This window comes from Mus caroli, chromosome 3 (assembly GCF_900094665.2).
Source record: "Mus caroli chromosome 3, CAROLI_EIJ_v1.1, whole genome shotgun sequence".
Classification (NCBI taxonomy): Eukaryota; Metazoa; Chordata; class Mammalia; order Rodentia; family Muridae; genus Mus; species Mus caroli.
The window spans coordinates 105,990,297-106,013,477 of NC_034572.1; positions in this window are offsets into that span (position 1 = coordinate 105,990,297).

Consider the following 23,181-nt stretch of genomic DNA (forward strand, 5'->3'; position numbering starts at 1 on the left):
AAAAAAAAAAAAAAAAAAAAAAAAAAAAAAAAAAAAAAAAAAGAAAGAAAGAAAGAAAGAAAGGAGAAAGGAGAAAGGAGAAAGAGATGATCATGGGAGGCAGAGGGAGCGGAAAGCTGGGTGTTAAAGGGGAAAGAAAAGGGTCTGGGGCGCAGGGTCAAGTGTAGGGGTGCTACCTCCACTCCAGTAGTGACACGAGTGACAGGCCCCCAAAACCTGGACATAGTCCCGAGGTGAAAAATTCATGGAAACTTAGTCTCCTGGAACCATGGCATCCCGTATAATGAATGTTTCAAACTTGTCCTTGCGAATGGATCTGTGTGCCTTCTCTCAATATTGTTTTATTATAGGTGCCTCCAAGCAAGGACTTGCCAAATATCTAACCAAAATCAAACTTTGCTTCCTAGCCTTCACCAATGCCTTAGATAGTCCTTGAGCCGACCCTGGGCTTGGAATTCAGTAAGAATGTTGTCTATTCAGTGACATTCAGAATGGTCTCTAGTATTGTAAGAGAAATAGTGAAAGAAATCAGGCATTGCTATCTACTACATAGAGTTAGAAATCTCAGGGCAAGCTTAGCAAAGTAAGTTTAGAATTCTTATTATAGTTATGTATGGCAGACTTCATTACTTATTAGTAGAAAGTCCCCCCACACTATCACTTAGAATAAAAGCCAAGTCACTACCATATACAGGGATTTGCAATGGTTTAGGAAGTAGATTGGGCTGTGATTTTAGAGTATTGTAATATTCATGAGAAGGTTGGCTAGAGTAGAACTCCCTAAATAGAACCATGACTTGGGCATGAAAGCCCTTGCCCCGGGAGTGTAAGACCTCATACCTGGCTTCTAAGAATATAGCTGACTTTAGATAGAGCTGTCTTTGTCTCAGTTGTTCTATTGCCCAATTCCTGTCAGTTTTTTTGTTTGCATTCCTCGGTTTGTGTAAGAGTCATTAAACATCCGGTAACCTCATTGTACCTTGCCAATGTGTCACCTAACTTCCCTATTTTCTTCTGTATAAAAAGTTTTGATGCTCAATTTGACATTACATTCAGATACAGCACACTCTCTTGTGCATGTATTTGTTTGTCATTTCTCACCAACTCTTTACCCACCTGTCCAGAACCCTGATTTCTCCTGCGGATTGAGGGGGGCCGACTGAGCCCAGTCCACAGCATAGGGGGAAACAGGAGAGGAGTCCAAAAGGCCAGGAGAATGAATCCAAATATGCAGCAGTGGGGGTGGGGTAGGAGGAACCTCTGGAAAGTCCCTGAGACCTGGGATATAAGAGGCTACAAGGACTCAATGGGGATGACATTGGGCGAAATGTCCAATAGTGGGTAAATGGAGCCTGCAGAGGACCAACTCCAGTAGATAGACATGGACATCAGTAGAAGCAGCAGGCCACCCATCCATCTTCAAATATTTAAACCCAAATTATTCCTATCTAATGCAGGGGAAAAATTAAACAGAGAATGAAAAAAAGGCAACTCAGTGACTGGTCCAACTTGTTAATTCATCCCATGTGCTCACACCAAATCCTGACATGATTGTTGAGGTCCTGCTGTCATTGTACATGGGAGCCTACCATGGCTATCCTCTGGGAGCCTCTACCAGCATCTGACTGAGACAAATGCAGATACTTACAGCCAATCATCGAGATTGAGGTCAGGGACCCACAGGGAGCATTCGGGAGGGGAACTAGAGAAGCTGAGGGTGCATTTCAACCCCCACAAGAAGAATAACAGTGTCAACTGATCTTGGACCCCTCAGAGCTCCCCGAGTTTATGCAAATAAAACAAGGAACATATGTGGGCTGATACGTGGCCCTGGGCACGTGTGCAGTGGAGGACTGCTTTTCTGGTCTCAGTAGGAGAGGATGTGCTTGATCCTATAGAAGCTTGATGCTGCAAGGATCATGGTGGGCATGAGGAGAAGGTGAGTGATAGATGGGGAAACACCCTCACAGAGGCAGGGGGCAAGTGGGTGAAGGACTCAGAGGGCATAAGAGGAAAGAGGGCAACTTTTCTGATGTAAATGAATTAAATAAGTTTAAAAAATATTTAAGAATTTTTTAAAAGAACATTTTATATTGCTCAGATGACTTAATCAATTTGTTTCATATCACTAGTAATTTTTAACTATACATTGCCATAACCAACATAATTTTCATTCCTAAAATATCAATAAAATTGAGAAATCCCAATATCTCCCTCCTTCCTATAGTCTTTCCCTCTTTTCCATCATTGCTTTTCATTGGTTTGCTCATTCATTCCTTCTTTTCCTCCATGATAGAAAGTCTAGTCTAGATAGTAAATATAGTCTTTAAAAATGAAGAACTTTCTTGGAACTTAAAAATGAAGAACTTTCTTCAAATTTAGTATGGGGAGCTATTTCTTATTAATCTATGTTGAGTTCACGGAATAGACTCTGTTAAACCTTGTAATGTGAGTAACATTACTCATTTTCATTCTCACTCTTTAGAGATTATTGATGTTTTTATTTTTTTGTTTGTTTGTTTTAGGGGTACACTGGTGAATACCAGCCAGCAGCAAGTATATTTATTTTTTTAATTTATTTATTTTTAATTAGATATTTTCTTTATTTACATTTCAAATGTTATCCCTTTTCTTACTTTCCTCTCCAAAAATCCCGTATCCCCTCCCCCTTTTCCCAGCACCCTAACTCCTGCCTCCTGGCCGTGGCATTCCCCTATACTATTGATGTCTTAAGAATATGTAAAGATTTGGGTTTTAAAGAATATGACATCCCATCCCCAGTACACTATTAAAGAGACATAACTTCTCTTAAAGGAAGACTTCCTTCTGAGAACATTTGGTGATATTCGTTGAGATATTTCATTGCTTGGACTGAGTCTTAATGGAGATAAACTTTCACCTATATAATAGTTTTGACACACAGGAAAAAAAAAGACAGCAGAAATATGTAAAAAGTAAGAATGGTTATATTTTTACAGGTCACTTTATAAATTCTAGTAATTGTTAAATTTATATTTAAAATTGTTTTGAATAACTTGGTGTTTTCATGAGCAGTTATAATGTCAGTTTTTTTAATTTACTTTTTTATACTCCAGATTTTATTCCCCCTGCCCTGATCTACACTCTGATTGTTTTATATCCCATACCTCCTCCCCACCACCTGTCTACATGAGGATATCCCCACCCCCTGCCCCCCATTCAACCTGATATCTAAATTTACTGGGGCCTCCAATCTCTTGAGAGTTTGGTGAATCTTCTCTAATTGAACGCAGATCTGGCAGTCCTCTGTGTTGGGGGCCTCATATAGCTGATGTATGCTGTCTGTTTGGTGGTCCAGAGTTTGTTAGCTCTCAGGAATACAGATTAATTGAGACTGCTAGTCCTCCTAGAGGGTTGCCCTCTTCCTCAGCTTTTTTCAGCCTTTCCCTAATTTAACCACAAGGGTCAGCAACTTCTTTCCATTGGTTGGGTACAAATATCTGCATCTGATGCGTTCAGCTGCTTGTTGGGTCTTCCAGAGTGCAGTCATGCTAGGTCCGTTTTTTTTTTTTTTTTTTTTTTTTTTTTTTTTTTTTTTGTGAGTGCTCAGTAGCCTTAGTAATACTGTCAGGCCTTGGGACCTCCTCTTGAGCTGGATACCACTTTATACCTGTCTCTTGACCTTCTTTTCTTCATGCTCTTCTCCATTTCCAACCCTTTAGTTCTTTAACACAGGAACAATTATGGGCCAGAGTTTTAACTATGGGATGGCAATGCCCTTCCTCATTTGATGTCCTGTCTTCCTGTTAGAGGTGTGCACTGTAAGTTCCCTCTCCCTACTGTTGGTCATTTCATCTAAGGTCCCTCCCTTTGAGTACTGAGAGTCTCTTACCTCCAAGGTCTCTGGTGCATTCTGGAGGGTCCCCTCAACCTCCTAACACCTGAGGTTGCCTGTTTCAATACTTTCTGCAGACACTCCGGATTTCAGTCCTTTTCCTTCACCTAATACCAGATCAGGTTACCCCCAACACCCCCCTACACCCACCTTCCCTCCCAGGTCTCTCCTTACCAGCCCACTTCTGATTGCTTTCTTCTCTCTCCAAAGTGGGACTGAGGTGACTTCACTTGGACCCTTCAGCTTGTCGACCTTTTTGAGTTCTGTGGACTGTATCTTGGGCACTCTAAAACTCAGGATGTCCTCATTCTTAATAGTGGAGTAGTATCCCATTGTGTAAATGAACCCAATTTTCTGTATCCATTCTTCAGTTGTGGGATATCTGAATGGTTTCCAGCTTCTGTCTATCACAAATAAGGCTGCTATGAACATAGTAGAACACCTGCCCCTGTGGCATGATGGCGCATATTTTGGGTACAATCCCAAGAGTGGTATTGCTGGGTCTAATTTTCTGAGGAACCTTCAGATTGGTTTTCAGAGTGGTTGTACCTGTTTGCAATCTCACCAGCAATAGAGGAGTGGTTCTCTTTCTCCAAATCCTTGTCAACATGTTTGTCACCTGAGGTTTTGTTCTTAGCTATTCTGATTTGTGTAAGGAAACTCAGGGTGGTTTTGATTTGCATTTCTCTGTACAATTGTATTTTTAAATACTTTGTGCATCTTTTATTTCTTCTAAAAATTTGCAATGTTTTTTCAGAAAAGTCCTACTTCTTTACACATAAAATTTAAAATATTTAGAATATATATCCTGAGAATGAAAGCACTAATATATGTTATGTGGCATTTCAAAGTTATCTATAAAACTTCACCAGGACAATATAAGACCCTGTAATGTTGGATGCATGTGTAAATATTGATAAATTGCACAAATGTTATATTGTGATTATGTGGAAATCACTGACACATGGATTTATTCATGATAGAAGTTTAATAATATGTAAGGCTTATTATTAGTTTCTAATGAAACATGAGTACAAATAAAACTCTCACTACTTTACAAACTGATGCAAGCATAGCAACATATTCTCAAACATCTAAAAACAGCAAAAGCAAAAGTTTTACTCTCGGGATGGATTCCTCAAGATGGATGTAAATTCCCTTTTTGAATTATAACAGATGCATACTCTAATGTGTCTTATTTAATTTGAAATTGATGGGAGGCCGTAAAAATAGATATCTGCATTCCAGTCAGCAGCAGTACTGGGTCACCTTGGGCACAGAGTCGGTGGAAACCCCCACGGTCCCGAGAGGACAAGTGATCTTAGGATCACTGGTGAGCAGAATACATCATCAGTTCCAATCCAATTGTGATGGGCCTGTGACAGCAGGAACAAGGACACCTGAGCCATTCCTGACCAGAGGGTCAGGTTCATTTTGCTCAGTTCTGGTTTACCTTGCTTTCGAACAGACCAGACAGCTCAAAGGAGGCACCATTTCCAGGCACTGTAACAAGCCCAGGATCTTAGGACAGCAGGATCCCAGGACAACAGGAGCTGGGTCACATTAGTATTTTAAGGTCTCAGAGGAGCTTGACTGCCAAAAACCCTGACACACCCAGAATCTCAGGTTCACAGGAGCCCACTATCAAAGGATCACAGAGAAAGCTGGACTCTGAGGAGTCCTGAATCAACTGGGATTATAGGAAGGACAGGCTCCAATCAGATATATTGAGGGCAGCAAGTACTTTAGATAATCAGATGACAGGAGGCAAGCATAAAAACAGAAACAACAGAAACTAAGACTACTTGGCATCATCAGAACCAAACTCATCCACCATAGCAAGTCCTGGATACACCATGGCACCAGAAAAGCAAGACATGGATATAAAGTCACTTCTGATGATGATGTTGGAGGATTTTAAGAAGGAAATACAGGAAAACACAGGTAAACCTCTAAAAGCCTTTAAAGAAGATACACAAAAATCCCTTAGAGAGCTACAGGAAAACTCTACAAAACAGGTGATGGAATTGAATAAAAACAACAAGGATCTAAAAATGGAAGTAGAAACAATAAAGAAACCCAAAGGGAGACAATTCTGGAGATAGAAATCCTAGGAAAGAAATGAGGAAACATAGATGCAAGCATCAGCAAGAGAATACAAGAGATGGAAGAGAGAATCTCGGGTGCAGAAGATTCAATAGGGAACATGGACACAACAATCAAAGAAAATGCAAAATGCAAAAAGATCCTAACTCAAAACATCCAGGGAATACAGGAAAAAATGAGAAGACCAAACCTAAGGAAAATAGGAGTAGACGAGAATGAAGATGTTCAATTTTAAGGGCCAGCAAATATCTTCAACAAAATTATACAAGAAAACTTCCCAAACCTAAAGAAAGAGATGCCCATGGTCATACAAGAAGCCTACAGAACTCCAAAGAGACTGTACCAGAAAAGAACTTCCTCCTGATACATAATAATCAAAACAACAAATGCACTAAATAAAGACACAATATTAAAAGTAGTAAGGGGAAAATGTCAAGTAACATATAAAGGTAGGCCTATTAGAATTACTTCAGACTTCTCACCAGAGAGTATGAAAGCCAGAAGATCCTGGACAGATGTTATACAGACAATAAGAGAACACAAATGCCAGCCCAGGCTACTATACCTAGCAAAACTCTCAATTACCATAGATGGAAAAACCAAACTATTCCATGACAAAACCAAATTCACACAATATCTTTCCATGAATCTAGCCCTTCAAAGGATAATAAAGGTAAAACACTAACTCAAAAATGGAAACTTCACCCTAGAAAAAGCAAGAAAGTAATCCTTTAACAAAACTAAAAGACAGCCACAAGAACAAATTCCCAACTTTAACAAAAAAATACAGGAAGCAACAATAACTTTTCCTTAATATTTCTTAATATCAATGGTCTCAATTCCTCAATAAAAAGACATAGACTAACAGACTGGCTACACAAACAGGACCCAACATTTTGATGCTTACAGGAAACCCATCTCAGGGAAAAAGACAGACACTACCTCAAAGTGAAAGTCTGGAAAACAATTTTCCAAGTAAACTGTCTGTCTTAGTTAGGGTTTTACTGCTGTGAACAGACACCATGACCAAGGCAAGTCTTATAAAAAACAACATTTAATTAGTCTTATAAAAAACAACATTTAATTGGGGCTGGCTTAGAGGTTCAGAGGTTTAGTCCATTAGCATCAAGGTAGGAGCATGGCAGTACCCAGGCAGGCATGGTACAGGAGGAGCTGAGAGTTCTATGTTTTCATCCAAAGGCTGCTAGTGGAAGACTGACTTCCAGGCAACTAGGGTGAGGATCTTATACCCACACCCACAGTGACACACCCATTCCAACCAGGTCACACCTATTCCAACAATGCCACACCTTCAGATGGTGCCACTCCCTGGTCCAAGGATATACAAACCATCACACTCTCTGAAGAAACAAGCTGGAGTAGCCATTCTAATATGGAATAAAATTGAAATCCAACACAAAGTTATTGAAAGACGAGGAGGAGCACTTCATACTCATCCAAGGTAAAATCTTCCAAGAGGAACTCTCAATTCTGAATAACGATTCTCCAAATGCAAGGGCAGCCACATATATTAAAGAAACTTTAGTAAAGCTCAAAGAACACATTGAACCTCACACAATAATAGTGGGAGACTTCAACACACAACTTTCATCAATGGACAGATCATGGAAACAGAAAATAAGCAGAGACTCAGTGAAACTAACAGAAGTTATGAAACAAATGGATATAACAGATATCTACAGAACACTTTATACTAAATCAAAAGGATATACCTTCTTCTCAGACACTCATGGTACTTTCTCCAAAATTGACCATATAATTGGTCACTAAACAGGCCTCAACAGATACAAAATTATTGAAATTGTTCCATGCATCCAATCAGATCACCATGGACTAAGGCTGATCTTCAATTACAACAAAAATAATACAAAGCCAATATTAATGTGGAAACTGAACAACACTCTCCTCGCTGATACCTTGGTCAAGGAAGAAACAAAGAAAAAAAATTAAAGACTTTTTAGAGTTTAATGAAAATGAAACCACAACATAACCAAACTTATGGGACACAATGAAAGCATTCCTAAAAGGATAACTCATAGCTCTGAGCGCCTCCAAAAAGAAAGTAGAGAGAGCATACACTAGCAGCTTGATAGCACACCTAAAAGCTCTAGGACAAAAGGAAGCAAAGTCACCCAAGAGGAGTAGATGGCAGGAAATAATCAAACTCAGGGACGAAACCAACCAAATAGAAACAAACAAAAAACAAAAAACAAAAATCAAACAAACAAACAAACAAACAACAAACAAACAAAAAAAGAACTATTCAAAGAATCAACCAAACCATGAGCTGGTTCTTTGAGAAAATCAACAATATAGATAAATCCTTAGCCAGACTCACTAAAGGGCAAAGGGACAGCATCCTAATTAGCAAAATCAGAAATGAAAAGGGAGACATAACAACAGATCCTGAGGAAATCCAAAATACCATCAGATCCTTCTACAAAAGGCTATACTCAACAAAACTGGAAAACCTGGATGAAATGAACAAATTTCTAGACAGATACCTGGTACCAATTTTAAATCAGGATCAGATTAATGACCTAAACAGTCCTATTATATCCCTTAAAGAAATAGAAGCTGTCATTAATAGTCTCCCAACCAAAAAAAAAAAAAAAAAAAAGCCCAGGACCAGATGGGTTTAGTGAAAAGTACTATCAGATGTTCAAAGAAGACCTAATTCCAGTTCTTCTCAAACTATTCCACAAAATAGAAACAGAAGGTACTCTACTCAGTTCTTTCTACGAAGCCACTATTACTCTGATACCTAAACCACATAAAGATACAACAAAGATATAGAACTTCAGACCAATGTCCTCTATGAATGTCGATGCAAAAATACTCAATATAATCCTCGCTAACATATCAAAAATAATCATCCATCATGACCAAGTGGGCTTCATTCTAGGGATGCAGAGATGGTTTAATATACAGAAATCTATCAATGTGATCCACTATATTAACAAGCTCAAAGGCAAAAAACACATGATCATCTCATTAAATGCTGAGAAAGCATTTGAAAAAATCCAACACCCATTCATGATAAAAGTCATGGAAAGATCAGGAATTCAAGCCCATATCTGAACATAATAAAAGCAATCTATAGCAAACCAGTAGCCAACATCAAAGTAAATGGAGAGAAGCTGGTAGCAATCCCACTAAAATCAGGGACTAGGGAAGGCTGCCCACTGTCTCTCTATATATTCAATACAGTACTTAAAGTCCTAGCCAGAGCAATTAGAAAACAAAAGGAGGTCAAGGGGATATAAATTGGAAAGGAAGACATCAAAATATCACTTTTGCAGATGATATGATAGTATATATAAGTGACCCTAAAAATTCCACCAGAGAACTCCTAAATCTGATAAAAAGCTTCAGTGCAGTAGAATCTCTGGTGGAAATAGCATGCCTGATTTCAAGCTGTACTACAGAGCAATTGTGGTAAAACCTGCATGGTACTGGTATAGCAACAGATAGGTAGACCAATGGAATATAATTGAAGACCCAGAAATGAACCCACACACCGATGGTCACTTGATCTTTGACAAGGGAGCTAAAACCATCAGTAGAAAAAAAGACAGCATTTTCAATTAATGGTGCTGGCACAACTGGCGATTAGAAGAATGCCAATTGATCCATTCTTACCTACTTGTACTTAGGTCCAGTCTAAGTAGATCAAGGAACTCCAAATAAAACCAGAGATACTGAAACTTATAGGAGAAAGTGGGGAAAAGCCTCGAAGATAGGGGCACAGGTGAAAAATTCCTGAATAGAACAGCAATGGCTTGTGCTGTAAGATCAAGAATCGACACATGGGATGTCATAAAATTCAAAAGCTTCTGTAAGGCAAAAGGCACTGTCAATAAGACACAAAGGCCACAATCAGACTGGGAAAGGATCTTTACCAATCCTAAATCAGATAGGGGACTACTATCCAATATATACAAAGAATTCAAGAAGGTGTACTCCAGAAAATCAAATAACCCCATTAAAAAATGGGGCTCAAAGCTAAAGATTTCTCAACTGAGGATTATCAAATGTTGGAGAAGCACCTGAAAGAAATGTTCAACATTCTTAATCATCGGGGAAATGCAAATCAAAACAACCCTGAGATTCTATCTCACACCAGTCAGAATGGCTAAGAACAAAAGTTCAGGTGACAGCAGATGCTGGTGAGGATGTGGAGAAAGAGGAACACTCCTTCATTGTTGGTGGGATTGCAAGCTTGTACAACCACTCTGGAAACCAATCTGGCGATTCCTTAGAAAATTGGATATAGTACTGCAGGAGGATCTAGCAATACCTCTCCTGGGCATATATCCAGAAGATGTTCCAACTGGTACACATGCTCAACTATGTTCATAGTAGCCTTATTTATAATAGCCAGAAGATGGAAAGAAACCAGATGTCCCTCATCAGAGGAATGGATACAGAAAATGTGGTACATTTTCACAATGGAGTGAAACTCAGCTATTAAAAACAATGAATATATGAAATATTTAGGCAAATGGATGGATCTGGAGGGTATCATCCTGAGTGAGGTAACCCAATCACAAAGAGCTCACATGATATATACTTACTTATAAGTGGATATTAGCCCAGAAACTTAGAATACCCAAGATACAATTTTCAAAACACATGAAACTCAAGGAGAACAAAGACCAAAGTGTGGACACTTTGTCCCTTAGAATTGGGGAAAAAAACACCCAAGGAAGGAGTTACAGAGACAAAGTTTGGAGCTGAGACAAAATGATGGACCATCCAGAGACTGCTCCACCCAGTAATTCATTCCATAATCAGCCACCAAACATGGACTCTATTGCATATGCCAGAAAGATTTTGCTGAAAGGACCCTGATAAAGCTGTCTCTTGTGAAGCTATTCCAGTGCCTGGGAAACACAGAAGTGGATGCTCACAGTCAGCTATTGACTGGAACACAGGGTCCCCAATGGAGGAGCTAGAGAAAGTACCCTAGGAGCTGAAGCGGTCTGCAACCCTATAGGTGGAACAACAATATGAACTAACCAGTAACCTCAGAGCTCGTGTCTCTAGCTGCATATGGAGCAGAAGATGGCCTAGTTGGCCATCATTGGGAAAAGATTTCCCCTTGGTCTTGCAAACTTTATATGACCCAGTACAGGGGAACACCAGGGCCAAGAAGTGGGAGTGGGTGTGTAGGGGAGAGGGAGGGATTGTGGTATAGGGGACTTTCGGGACAGCATTTGAAATGTAAATGATGAAAATACCTAATTAAAAAATAGATATCTACATAATTAATAGAATGTAACTAAAAATACTTTTTTGTTTTACTTCACAAGAACACAAAATCAAATATTAAAATATGTAGGTTTTAGAAGTGAAAAAGAGAGTGTGGCTTGACTTGGACACTGAATTTCAACTTGCTGAGCAGATGGCTTAAATATAATAAAACATATTTTTAACTTCCAGTTAAAAGTACTTTCTTTTTTTTGGGGGTGGGGGGGTTGAGACAGGGTTTCTCTGTATAGCCCTGACTGTCCTGTAACTCACTCTGTAGACCAGGCTGGCCTCGAACTCAGAAATCCGCCTGCCTCTGCCTCCTGAGTGCTGATATTAAAGGCATGTGCCACTTTAATAACTGAGTATTTCTCCCTTTCCTTCTACATTGGCTATGCATACATCAACAACTCAAGCATTTCCCAGGAGGGAGATTTTCTGTACCTTTCAGAGTGTTGAACATATCAATGACTCCTTCATATAATGTCTGTGTTACCTACATTGTGATCTCTCTGTAAACAAGCAGTAAAACATGTATATGCAGGATGACTTTGAAGATGTTCAAGCCCTGCTTTATTAATGTGTTACAGACAATAGGATGTTTATATTCCAGGAAGTATATCAGATATTCAAGACATGCTTATCGGAGATAAGTCTCAAAGCGAGGCAAGTAAGTCTTGTGTGGGTCACCTGAAGATTTATCTCACTTCACTAACTTTAATATTGTGATGTTTTGCATCCTTTTCTCATAGAGATGTTTGTTCAATCTATCCTAAATTACCCTGTACTGTGTATTATCATATGCCCCTTTCATATTGTTAACTCATAGATATGCTGAAAGAAGTTGTTTTCAATTATGAGAATTTATTGATATATAAGGATATTATAAGCATCGCTTTGAATTAAAATATTTAATCATCACAAGCACCATATATAACTTCTACCTAATTTGTCATATTTTAAAGGCAAAAATTAAGTCTGCACAGAAAACAAGGTAAATTACTGACTAAAAGAAATTCTAAATTAAAGAGTAGAGCATTTTATCAAATGGTGTACTATGTTATCCTTAAATAAGGAGATATAATTATATAAATTATGAACTATTTTCTCTTATATATAAAATTATGTTTTGCACCCAAAATGTAATAAAAGAGAAAATAATAAATGTCTTTATTAGATTTTTAAAATTTTATAAAATATTTTCTTCATTAAATTTCAAATGCTATCCCAAAAGTTCCCTATATCCTCTCCCTGACTTGCTCCCCTACCCACACACTCCCACTTCTTGGCCTTGGTATTCCCCTTTATTGGGGCATATAAAGTTTGCAAGACCTAGGGGCCTCTATTCCCAATGATGGCCGACTAGGCCATCTTCTGCTACATGCAGCTAGAGATACAAGCTCTGGGGATACTGGTTAGTTCATGTTGTTGTTCCATCTATAGGGTTGCAGACCCCTTCAGCTCTTGGGTAGAATTTCCAAACATATGATGATATCAATGGAGAAATTATTCTATTATTATCTTAGGGCTTTACTGGTTAGAAAAGGAACCATAACCAAGGCAACTCTTATAAAGGCAAACATTAATTAAGGCTGGTTCACAGTTTCAGGGGTTTAGTCAATTATCATCATCGCAGAAAACATGGCAACATGCATGTGGACATGTTTCTAGTGGAGCTGAGATTTCTACATTCTGATCCAAGGCAACCAGGAGAGGACAGTCTTATACTCAGCAGAGCTTGAACATATGTATGAGAACTTGAAACCTACTTCCACCATGACATACTTTCTCCAACAAGGCCACCTCTCCTAATAGTGTCACTCCCTATGGGCCAAGCACATGAATTCAAGCACATGAATCTATGGGAGTCAAACCTATTCAAATCATAACGGTTATATTTTACCTTTATTTAAATAATATTTCTTTTAATTTTCCAATGCTAGCAATGCTCTTGGCCCCCAGTAAAATAAATAAAAATCTGTTCTTTCAAGCATTTTTTTCTAAATAAGATTTATAGATTAATTCATCATTTATATTTATGTAAATTCTTCCAGTTGAAAGCACACTGTCTTATTGCATAGCTCTAATAAAAATATTTTATTTCACACTATCATAAAATGTCATTTGTACTTGATATGTATACTTATCAAAGAAGTCATTTTACTTTGTTAATTTATAATATTAAGTATAGGACATTTTAAACATCAAAAATCAAGTGTGTGAATTTATAAGAAGGAAATAAAATTGCTCTCTAAGGGAAGGGTCTTGATGGAAACCTCCAATTTACTTTCTCTTTCTCTCCTCATAATTTCTGTCTGAGTTTCCACTGCTCAACACCTATTAGCTGCCCAGGGAAGCTTCTCTTATGAAGACTAGACAAGCACTGGCCTGTGACTATAGTAGAATATCATTAAGAATGAGGAAAGGAAAGACTGTAGGAGTCAGAGGGGGTAGAGGACACCAGGATAAGATGGCCCACTGTATCAACTAAGCCAAGCTTATTTGGGTACGCAAAGACTGAAATAGCAAACACAGGGCCTACATGGGTCTCTCCTAGGTTCTTTTCATATATGTCATACCTTGTGAGTTGGTATTATTATCCTAACAGGTGTGCCTCTGATTCTTTTGCCTGTTATTGGGACTATTTTCCTCCTCTTGGATTGCCTTGTAGAGCAACAATAGGCATGCTTTAACCTTGTCTCATTTATATTTTGTTTTTTCTTGTCTGAATGTCATCATTTGGACACCTACTCTTTTTGGAAAAGAAATTAAAAGAGAGTGGATCTAAGGGAAGGGAGAATTATGAAGGCAAGGAGCTTGGAGGAGTACAGGGAGGATAAATTGTGCTTGGCATGTATTGGATACAGAAAGAATCTATTTTCAGTAAAAATAAAAAAAAAACTTTTTATATTTATATTTCAAAAAAAATGTATGCCTTCCAGGTCAGTCTCGCCTCCATGACACTCTCACCCCATACCCCTCCAGTTTGCCTCTAAACGTGTGCTCCCCCACCCATCTATCCACTTCTGTCTCATGCATGTGGTACCTCCCCCCACCCCTTCTCTGGGACATCAACCCTCCACAGGACAAAATGTTTCCCCTCCCAGTGATACCAAATAAAGCAGTCTTCTGCTACAAATGTGGCAGGAGCCATAGGCCAACACATACATACTCTTTAGTTGGTGTTTTAGTTTCTAGGAACTCTGAGGTGTCAAGTTAGTGGAGCTCTGGTTGGTTGATACCATTGTTCTTCCTATGGGGTTGCAAACCCCTTCAGCTCCTTCAGTCCTTTCTCTAACTCCTCCATTGAGTCCCCATGATCAAATGAATGGTTGGTTGTGAGCATTCTCCTCTATTTGGCAGGCTCTGGCAGAGCATCTCTGGAGACGGCTATATCAGTCTCCTGTTAGCATGCATTTGTTGGCATCCACAATAATGTCTGCTTTTAATAACTAGATATGCAAAGTGTCAGCAGGCTAGACAGTCTCTGCATGGCCTTTCTCCATATTTGCTCCCATGAGGATTTTGTTCCCCCTTCTTAGAAGGACCAAAGCACCCACATCTTGGTTTCCCTTCTTCTTTGCCTTCATGTGGCCTGCTAATTGTATTTTGGGTATTCATAGTTTTGGGGCTAATATCCACTTATCAGTGAGTGCATACCATGTGTGTTCTTTTGTGATTGGGTTTCCTCACTCAGCATAATATTTTCTAGTTCCAGCCATTGGCCTAAGGATTTCATGAATACATTGTTTTTTTTAATAACTGAGTAGTACTCCATTGTGTAAATGTATCACATTTTCTGTATCCATTCCTCTGTTCAGGGATATCTGAGTTCTTTCCAGCTTCTGGTTCTTATAAATAAGGCTTCTATGTGCTCTTGTTATATGTTGGAGCATCTTCTGGATATATGCCCAGGAGTTATATAGCTGGGTCCTCAGGTAATACTATGTACAATTTTCTGAGGAACCACTTGACTGATTTCCAGATTATTTGTACCAGCTTCCAGTGTCACCAGCAATGGAAGAGTGGTCCTCTTTCTCCATATCCTCATCAGCATCTGCTGTCATCTGAGTTTTTGATCTTAGCCATTCTAACTGGTGTGAGGTAGAATATCAGGGTTGTTTTGATTTGCATTTCCCTGATGACTAAGGGTGTTGAACATTTCTTTAGGTGATTCTTGGCAATTCAATAGTCCTTATTTAAAAATGTTTTGTTTATCTCTGTACCCCATTTTTTAAACAGGGTATTTGGTTTTCTGTAGTCTAACTTCTTAATTTCTTTGTATATATTGGATATTAGTTCTCTATCAGATGTAAGATAGGAAATGATCTTTTCCTAATCTGTTGGTGCCATTTTGACCTATTAAAAGTTTACTTTGCCATACAGAAGCATTGCGATTTTATGAGGTTCCATTTCTTGATTTTTGATCTTAGAGCATAAGCCATTGGTGTTCTATTCAGGAAATATTCACCATATGTTAGAAGCTCTTCCCCACTTCCTTTTCTGTTAGTTTCAGTATATATGATTTTAAGGGGAGGTTGTTGATCTCCTTTGACTTGAGCTTTGTACAAGGAGATACAAATGGATAGATTTGCATTCTTCTACATGCTTACCACAAGTTGAACCAGCACCATTTATTGAAAATGCTGTCCTTTTTTCAGTGAATGATTTTAGATCCTTTGTCAAAGATCAATTGACCATAAGGATTTGTGTTCATTTCTTGGTCTTCAGTTCTCTTCCATTGATCGTCTTGCCTGTGTCCATACCAATACCATACTATTTTTTTCTCTATTCCTTTGTAATACGGCTTGAGGTCAGGGATGGTGATGCCCTAAGAAGTTCTTTTATTGTTGAAAATAGTTTTGGCTCTCTTGGGCTTTTGTTATTCCAAATGAATTTGCAAATTGCCCTTTCTAACACTATGAAAAATTGAGTTGGAATTTTGATGGGGATTGCATTGAATCTGTAGATTGTGAAGTCCTATTTTTTTTATAGTTGAGTAATATTCTGTTGTATAAGTGTACCACATTTTATGTATTCGTTCTTTCCATTGACAGGCATCTATGTTGCTTCCAGCTTCTACCTATTGTAAATAAGGGTGCTATGTACATAGTGGAAGATGTGTCCTTGTGATATAGTGGCATATCCTTTAGGTATATGCCCAGGAGTGATATACCTGGGTCTTCAGGTAGAACTATTTCCATTTCTGAGGAAATGACAGATTGATTTCCATGTTTGTACCAGCTTTCAATGGAAGAGTGTTTCTCTTTCTCTACATCCTTAGCATCCAGCGTCCCTTGAGTTTTTGATCATAGCCATTCCTATTGGTGTAAAGTGGAATCTTTTATCTTGTTTTACCAAGGTCAGGTCCAAATGGATCATGACCTCCATATAAAACCAGATATGCTAAACCTAATAGAAGAGAAATTGGGAAACACCCTAGAACATGTTGGCTCAGAGGGAAGATTCCCGATCAGAACACCAATGGCTCAGGCTCTAAGATCAAAAATTTACAAATGGGACCTCATCAAACTGAAAAGTTTCTAAAATTGAAAGGACACTCTATCAATGAGAACAAATTGCAACCTATTGATTGGGAAGGGATGTTCACCAACTTTACATCTGACAGAGGGCTAATATCCAAAATATACAAAGAACACAATGTTAGACCCCAGAAAACCAAATAACCCAATTGAAAAATGAGGTATAGACCCTGACATATATACAGTGGAGGACTACCTGGTCTGGCCTCAGTGAGGGAAGATGTACCTAACCCTGGAGAGACTTGAGAGCCCATGGAGTTGGGAGGATTGGTGGGGTGGGGGTGGGGTGAGTATATATGGGATGGAGAACAGTCCTCTCAGGGGGCAGAGTGGGAGTGGGATGAAGTCTAAAAAAGGATTAAAGAATAAAAAATAAAGTTAAAAAATAAAAGAGTTTTACTCAGCTGCTAGATGAAGCCTCTCAGAAGACAGTGATGCTGGGCTCCTGTTTGCTGGCATAGTAGAGTATTATTAATAGTGTCAGTGGTTAGCTCTCTCCCATGAGATAGATCTCAAGTAGTCGCTCTAGTCATTGGTTGGCAGTTCCCTCCATCTTGGTTCCGTCTTTTTATTCCTGAACTACTTGTAAGCAGGACAAATTTTGGGCAGAAAGTTTTGTGGGATTGTGTTCCCCTCCTTCCACTGTAGCTGATAGAAACAGACACAGAGACCCACAGCCAAACAATAGTCAGAGCTCAAGAAGTCCTGTGAATGACTAGAGTGAAGGATTGAGGGAACAAGAGAGGTCAAGAACACCAAAAAAAGACCTACAGAGTAAACTAACCTGTGCCTAGGGAGGCTCACAGAGTCTGAACGACCAAGCATGCATTGTCTAGACTGAGGCACCCTCCCTATATGGAGAAGATGTTCAGGTTTTTCTTCATATGGGTTCCCTAACAATTAGAGTGGGGGCTGACTTTGACTCTATTGCCTGACTTTGATTCCCTGTCCCACAGCTGGGCTGCCTTGCCTGGCCTCAGTGGGAGAAAATGTGTCTTGTCCTGCTATGACTTGGTGTTTCAGAATGAATTGGTACCCATGGGGGTGGAGGGGCATTCATTTCCTGAGGATAAAGAGATAAGGGTATAGGGGAAGAGGTACGAGTATGATGAGTATGAGACTGGGAGGACAAGAGGGGGGACCTTCAATTAGACTGTAAAGTGATCAATCAATAAATAAATAAATAAAATTAAGAATGTTTTTTACAGAAAGTTAAATGGGGTACAGAGCTATACCAAGAATTCTCAACTGAGGAATCTTGAATGGCTAAGATGCACCTAAAGAAATGTACAAAATCCTTAGTCATCAGGGAAATTCAAATTTAACAGCTATCAAATGGAATTATCTGAATAAATCAAATTTTGACACTTATTTATTAATGGACTACTATTCAGTTAATGTGACTTATTTGTGTTTTAGAATACAACTTATTATAAACACTGAGGCATTTCATTCTACATTAACTTAACTTTTATTAGACAATAGTTCAAACTGTTATGAGACAGGTGGAATTAGGTAAACATTATTAGAATTGTGAAATTTAAAATGGTTTTCTCTTTTTGTACTGACATCTTCTAATGTGGAAACTGATCTTACTCTTTAGTAATTTATCACATTCAAATGAAGATGTGAAGGTCTGGCTTATCACATATGACTGAAATTGACACTCTGCCATCTTTTATGCTACTAGTGGCCTATGTATTGACTGAAATTTGTTTGTGCTATATTATGTTAACTTTATTTGACAATGACTGCAGGTCCTTGCTGGAATTAAATGAAGTAAAATGCTAATGAGCAATCCAAGTTTGTATGAGACAGGAATGGGTTTGGATCTCTAGCATTGCTCTACAAATAAGCAAAATGAGAAGAGAAAGGAAGTGCAAAGTAAAAGGAAAAAAAGATGCTGCTTAATACAAAGGAAAAATCAAAAGACAAAAAAAACAACAGAGAAAGCAAGTGGAATAGCAGAGCAATTCTCTATGTGAACTGTAACCATGGAGATGAAAATAATAATATCTTAGCATTGTGAAGTTGTCTATACAGGAATGATATCAAAATGCAAGTCTTGGCTACATCTCCTTAAAATAATTATTTAAAAAGCTAAATTTAACATGTTGAGACAAACATATCAATTATATATTTAAATATATAAATATTCTTTTGATAAACATGAAACTAATGATACAATCAAATAAAAAGAAAAAATCCACTTTTATTGGAAGAGATAGAAATCAATAGGCAATAATAAATAGCAGCATTGATTCTATAATGTATTTTAGCACAGTGAAATTCGCACCCAAGGTTACTTTTCAGCTTCTTCACTAACAATCCTGTTTAAGACATTGGTATGTCTTGTTGGAAAACCACAATGAGACTGACCTCTCTGCTTTCATACTCACCCACCCAAAATTCTTAGATTGACATCACAGATCTCTACTGCGATGAATTGAATTAGGATCTCAGTGTTTTTATTAATTTATATCCTCATTTCTAAAGTAGAGTTATTTATAGTGTCTCTACCTGATATTAAAGTTGAAATTTAAACCACCTTGTCCCATGAAGTAGTTTGAATTTTCTAAGAACATAGAAATCACTAAGTAATGTAATTATTTTATGCTTGTCCTCATTTTAATGTTATGTTGTAGATACTATTTGGGCAAAAGTAACTTATTAATAATTTTAGCCTAAACTGTTGGATGGCCATGTAACCATCAGATAGTTAATTTCATTTCTATTTCACATTTTTTGTTATTGTACACATATAATGTAACTAACCGGCTTTGCAATCTTTGACATTTTGCCTAAAAGTATCTGAAAGAAAAATACACAGTTCAAAATCAGAATACAGGTTTTTAAATTTGTTTTCATTAATGCCAATTATATATAACAATGTGTTTCATTATGTCATTTTCATCGTTACATATAATATATTCTTCACTTATTCACACTGCCCATGCCCTTTGCTTCTTCCCACCACTCCCAAGGAACTCTTCTTTCCCAACTTGGGCTATCTTTTTCATTTATAGTTTGATTTATTGCTTATTGTTTATAACCCAATGTGCTGCACTCCTGACTCCCAGCAATAATTGCACTCCTGACTCCCAGCAATAATTTTAATTGACAAAAAAATACATTCACAAAAGTGGTTTTACTGATATACAGTTAGGGAAGAGAGAAATGGCCTTGAGCTAATTCTGTCAGGACCCAGAAATAGTGATAGCTGAGTGATAGGCACAGAAATTTATCCCTTTTTCTGTATCTATAGGCATCTAATGATCCCTTGGGAATGGAGAGACATTTTTTCAAAGATATAGTCACTGATAAGGCCCTTATATATCAATGGGAATGACCTCCTCTGAAATGTGCAGAGAATGGGGAGATAGAACCTGTTGAGACCACCTCTAGTAGACAGGCAAGGTCTCTGGTTGAGGAATGGGGCCACCCACCCATCTCAAAGATTTTAACCCAGAAATGTTCCTTGCCAAGTGAAGAACAGGTACAAAAAATGGAACAGAGACTGAAGGAGGCTTCAACCGGAGACTGCCCCACCTTGGAATCCATCATGTATGCAGACACCAACCCCAGCACTGTTGACATGGTTAAGAGGTGCTTACTGACAGGAACTTAGTGTGGTGTTTCCGTGGGAGGTCCAGCCAGCAACTGACAAATGCAGATGGGAATGCTTCAAGTCAACCATCAGACTGAGCTCAGGGAACCTTGTAGAGGAGCTGGCAGAAGGACTAGAGGAATGGAGCAAGATTATAGCCCCATTGGAAGAGCAACAAGGGTTGACTTGACCACCCTGTTCTTCCAAAGTCTAGACCACCAACCAATGAATGTACCTGGAGAGATCCATGGCTCCAGATACATACGTAGCAGAGGATGGCCTTACCTGACAGCAAGGGGAGGAGAGGCTCTTGGTCCCAGGGAGGTTTGATTCCCCAGCATAGGGGGATGCTACAGCAGTGGGGCAGGAGAGTGTGGGTGTTTGGGGGAGTACCCTCATACAGACAAAGGAGAGGATGGAGGGTGGATGTGGGATAGGGAGAGTGGTGGTGGGATAACTAGGAAGTGGGACATCATGGGATGGTGGGTTGATGTAGTGGTAACTGGGAAGTATATTATTTGAGATGTTAACAAATGGAATAATTAATAAAATAAATAAATATATTTGCAAGTGATTGATATTAATATTTCGTATAAATAATAAACTACATAAATCCAGTTTACTGCTAGATCATGTAGATATTAATATCTATCTATCTATCTATATCTATATATATATATATATTCAATGTTTCAGTATCCAATACACAAAAATAATTTGGAATTTTTATGTATATATATATATATACATATATATATATATAAAGAGAGAGAGATTAATACTTAAATACTCATTTTATAAAAGGAAAGAGTATATGTCTGACAGTACTCTGTGGAAATTACTTCCAAGTTTTAATATTTTAACATGCTTAGTAGCCATATATTATGAAAATAAGAGGGAAATATGTTTTTATTGTATGAGTGTTAAACCCTAAACCAGAAGATATAAACTTTCCATATTCTTCAGGAAATATGATATTTCAAATCTGTTCAACATATCAATTAATTTGGGTATCTGCTAAATTTAAAGTGCAGTGTGCAATCTTCAGAATAAAATTGCTAGCCAAACATTGTAGCACATATCTGGATTCCTGGCATTCAGAAAGGCAGAATGTGTGGCATTAGGGCCATCATTTTCACTTAGAGAGTACAACACTGTCTCGGGGGGGTGGGGGGGGGGAGGAGGGACTCCTGCAAATTTATTAAATGTAGGAAAATTAACATAAAGAAAATAAAGAGAAGTAGTAGTTAAGCAACTAGTACTATCTTATCTATGAATAATTAGTATACAATCAGTACTAACTTATCTGTGAATAATTACTATGATGTTTAGTTTTTATCAATGTGATGTAAAGTGATCTGGGAAGAAGGATTTCTACTGAGGAGTTCTCTCTGTTAGGTTGGTCTGTAGCCATAAGTGTGAGGCATTTCCTAATTTCCAGTTGTTATATAAGAACTCTGACTACTGGGAGCAGGGTCTTCCCTGGGCAGATATATCTGAACTGTATAAGAAGGTAGCTGAGCGAGTCATTGATAGCAAGCCAGTAAGCAATACTCTTCTACGCTCTTTGTTTTAATTTCTGCCTCCAGTTTGAGTAAAGACTATTGTTCCACTAGATGATTGACCTTAACTTGTAAACCAAACAAACCCTTTCCTTCCATAAATTAAGTCTTATTGCTGTTTTATCAAAGAAATATAATTTGGTATAGAACATTTGCCTTTAAAATATAGAGTATAAGATGGCATGTTAGAAAATGTCTTCCTTAAATGCAAAGAAGAGAATATATTATTTTAAAAACTGGAGTTGTAGAAAAAGCATTGTAAAATCCAAAGGAATTGGAAGGGGAGATGGGGATCAGGAGAAACATAAGAGTGAGTGACACAGCAGAAAGCAACAACTAAGCCAATGCTCTCCACTGTGTGATTTACCAGTAGGGGTAAAGGGTGTTACAGTTGAAGCTTTAGGCAACAAATAAAAAGATTGTATTGATAAAAGACATTCAAACTCCTGGCCACAGCTTTCCCAGACTCAAAGCTATTGTGGGTCTTGCTAATACATTGTGACATCCAGTGGGCTGAATTTTATCAGGAACATAAACCAATTATTGTCACTAACCTCAGATCTAAACCCTGTCTTTGGGAACTTACTTAAAAAGGAATTTCTTTAAACATGAGCTACTTTGGAGCCTATTAACATGGAATACAAGGGAAAGGACTCATTTTTAATTAGACTATAGTTCATGGGATTAAAATGGAGAAGAAGAAAATATACTACATTCTTAATTTGAAGAGCCATAAGTTGTAAAATTGTCCAATATTGTAAAAACACAATTGTAGTTAACAGTATCAGTTAAGTCTATGCTTAAAAACCCAAATGCATAAGAAAACAAACTGATTTATCTGTTTTAGACACTTTAAAGAAAGATCAAACCATTGGCCCTATTATGTTGGACCTATGATGTCATGACAGAAAACTAGCAGAATTAACTCGCAGCTCATATAGGAAAGTGCAAAACACCCATGGAAGGAGTTACAGAGATAAAGTTTGGAGCTGAGACAAAAGGATGGACCATCTAAGACTGCCATATCCAGGGATCCATCCCATAATCAGCTTCCAAACGCTGACACCGTTGTATACACTAGCAAGATTTTGCTGAAAGGACCCAGATATAGCTGTCTCTTGTGAGACTATGCCGGGGCCTAGCAAACACAGAAGTGGATGCTCACAGTCAGCTAGTGGATGGATCATAGGGGCCCCAATGGAGGAGCTAGAGAAA